Below are 3,763 nucleotides of genomic sequence, written 5' to 3'. Positions count from 1 at the left end.
TTCTGCTTCATTTTTTGTGAAATGTTTAAAATGTATAAATGTGAAAATGTGTAAAATTCAGCCTCTTCTACTTCAGTGAATGTATCTGTCTCCCCCACTGTGATAGCATTAATACATTCCCCCTTTTTTTTTAATACAAGCTCTCCTTTGAAACCACTCTCTTATTTTAGCTTAGATTTAAATAGCAACTAATGAGCATGTGTACTCCTTTGCATGCTGTTTTTGAGCACCTAATGATGTTTCATCTAACTCTAAGGGTAGGGGACACACAAAGGCCCCAAGGTAAGCTGGTCTGTGAACCTGCAGCATGTGAACTATTCTGAAGTAACTTTCAATGTGAACACTCTTACATGGTAAATGCAAGGAAGCTAACCCTAGCTTACCTCAAAGAAATGTGTTTATGTCCCTATAACCTAAGTTGAGGAAAAATAGATTTTTAGGTCAATTTGGTGTGGAATTAACACAACACCTCACTGTTTTTAGAGACAAATGGAATTTTACAGTAGCATTAGTCCAGCATCCCCATACAGAATGTTGGTACTATTCTATGTTGATTATTAAAATACCATGCAAAAGCAGGGAAAGGCTTAATTTTTTCTTGTTAACCTTGGTTTGAGTCAATGAGTCAATGTTATGCTAGAGGTTGAGTGGCTTCAGGCAAACATGTCATTGATTGATGAGCTATTTCAACCTTGGCTGATACATACCCTAGATCTGCAGTTTTCAATCTTTTAAACTCAAGTCACCCCTCCTTTGACTCAAGGCAACCCTCCATAACTTTTGTGAATTGCATTTCAAAAACTAATTTATTTATTATAGGGCAGGTTGAGGAATGGAGGTAGGGAAGTGGCCAGGTAAAGGTGAGCATGAGTGTACACTTGTTCTCTTCACACTTGCTTATCTCCTCACACCTCATAGCACCCTTGAAAACCCAATCCTGGCACCCTTCCTTGTAACAGAGAATTACACTTGCCCTGTTACTATGAGAAAGCTGGGGAGGAAACAGAACTGGCAAGGGCCCTCAAAAAGCAGGATTTTTGTGACTCAGGGGGATGAAGACTCAAGGGTGGAAAAGACAGCTGCAAGGACCAGCAAAGAAAAACCGCGGATGGCAAGCAGCAAAACAAAGAAGAAGCAAGCTCCCTGCAATCACCATTAAACCTGGCCTGTGCAGGGGCTGAATTAAGAAGGGATTGTAGCCAAAAAGCAGGCAGCTGGCAGGACTGCAGAGACTAATCAGCAACCCCTGTGCTCAGGCTGGATGATAGGTCTGGCTGGCTGGAAAGGAAGGAGCTTAGAGGGGAATAAAAGGCTTGTCCTCAGGTTAGAGAAGGTATTCTGATCCTGGCTGAGAAATAGTTAAAGCTTCCAGATAGACTATAGTGGTACCTGGAGGTACAGTACAGGGGGCCTCGATGGGTAAGGTCTAAGAGGTTTTCTTTGTTTTTATTTTTTCCTCTTCAATATTTTTCCCCTGAGTGGACCAAAGAAGGTTGAGGATTTAAGTTCACATGCATTTTGGTTGTGAATACCTGGAGGAGTGATGGTTTTTGTCGGATTTAAGCTAGCAAACACTGGATGACCAAGAGCAGCTGTAAAAAGAGGAGGCCACGTTGTAGGTGCCATAAAGCACACTGCGAGTTTAACCCCCTACATGCAGAAAGGCCATAAAGAACTTAACCCCTGTGAGGGCCGGGGAAGTCTAGAACCTAGACTGTCAGGCTTAGTCCCAGCTGTACAGTTACTGTTGAGAAGCCAAGGCTAGAATAAGTGGAGGAGGGCCAGGCTAGTCAACTACTGGGTGTTACTACTGTTTGGAAGGTCTAGTCCTGTCATGGCCTCTTTGCTTAGAATGGCCAAAACCATAGGAAAGAAAAGTAGTTAGCCATATTTAGGCTGGAGTCAGGCAAAAGGCAGGGTAGATTAGCACTATATAAACTAGCTACATGAGGGATGCATGGCATAAGCAGTCGCTCTTGAAATGAACTGTTTATGAAAGCTTATGTTCTGCACCTCTGACTTAGTCTATAAGGTGTAAACTCACTCTGATTTCTGCAAAACAATAGAAGCCCCTGCACATGCACTGGATAGCATTCCAGGCTAGCTGTGTAGGCTGACTGACTTGAAAGAAGGTCAGGAGTCAGCAGAAGCATTGATGGTTGACCTTGAAACAAAGAAAAAAAATGAATCTCATCAGCCTAGTGCTACTTGGAAAGATACTCATTTCATCCCACCATGTTCAGGAAAATGGGACACATTGGGGAAGGGGGACATGCCCCCTGAGACTAGCCACTGCCAAAGCTGCCACAGGCTTCTGTAGGTCATTGCTGCCCCTCCCCTCGCTGCTCACATGGCTGCAGGAGGTCACCACTTGCTGCTGCTGCCAGTGCAGATGGTGGCTGTGGGCAGTCATGGCTCACCACTGCTAACAGAGCAAACAGCAGCTCCCCACTTGTGCCCCCCCCCAAAAAAAAAACACAAACCCTCCCCACCAGTGGCAGCAGGGGAAGGAATTACAGTCCTATGTAACTAACCCCCACATCTCCCTCCCTTGGAGGAAAAAAACTATTCACAGTAAGGATATTGATCCAAATAAAGGGATTTTATTTTACTTCCAATGCAATGAAAGGTACTTTTTTTTTTTTTTTTTTTACCATAGTGCAGCATAGGGAGATTTTGCTCCCAGAAATAAGTTCACGGTACAGGAAGGTAACACCATGTAGTGATGATACTCCGGCTGCAAAAGTTAGAACAGCAGCAAGTGTAATAACAACTCTGTGCTGAAAGCAGATGTTGAACAGAAGTATGTAAGAACAAAGACAGAAAGGTCAATGGGGTCGCTTTCAAAATCAGATGCTGGAAACGGCCTGGTGTTTATTTACCATGGAGGTGCAGGTTTGTGACTAAGAAGTGGTTTCCATTTAGTCCCTGGGCAGGTGAAGATTTCACCTGCACTCGTACCCCATCCACGAGGTGAGAGCCCTGACTCTGCACAGACGGGGCACACTCAACCCCCAGGAAAGGTACCGCTGTAAGTGCCAGGTATCCTTCCCCGTCCTTTCGCTGACAGGGGGGAACGGCGCTGCTTACGAGCCGCTGCGTCCAAGCAGGAAGGAAGACTACGTGGGTGACGGGGGCAGTGGCCTGGCCGTGGGAAACGGGCTCATTCCGCCCTTCCCCGGGAGACGCAGTGAGTACAAGTGACTTCCCACCCCCCGAAGCGTGGCCGAGCGTGCCTGCGCAGACGGCCAAGGCCGCCCTGCCGCATGTCCCAGGAACCACCGGGCGCCCAGGCCCCACCGCCTCAGCCCGCGGGCAGCCAATGAGCGAGCACCGACCCTGCCGGGCGAGCGATAGCTTTAGCCACCAGCTAATCGAAAAGATTCGGACGCCGAGAAGGCGGGCACAAGCAGGGCAGACCGGCCTAAACCGCAGTCTCGTCCCTCCTCTACCGTTCCGAGGTTGGTCTGCGGCTGGGGTAGGCGGGAACTCGTCCTCCTTCCGCCCAATGAGAAGTCAGCATTGAATGACGGGCGTCTGAATGAGCCCGTTATCAGCGGCGCGGTGCTTTCCACCCCTCTCTGCAAAATGGCGGCGGTGGCTCCGGCGGCAGATGCGGCTGCTACCCCAGCTTCAGTCCTAGCCGTGGCCCCATTGCCCGCTCCGTCAGCCCCGGCAGCCGCCCCGGCGGTAGCGGCGCCAGCAGGAGGCGCCGCCCCTGTGGCGGCAGCCCCGGTGGCAGCACTGCCCGCACCGCCCCCGC

The sequence above is a fragment of the Gavialis gangeticus genome, unplaced genomic scaffold (genome assembly GCF_001723915.1).
Source record: "Gavialis gangeticus isolate Ggan-Ray unplaced genomic scaffold, GavGan_comp1, whole genome shotgun sequence".
Taxonomy (NCBI): Eukaryota; Metazoa; Chordata; order Crocodylia; family Gavialidae; genus Gavialis; species Gavialis gangeticus.
Note: the sequence above shows the minus strand (reverse complement) of the source record.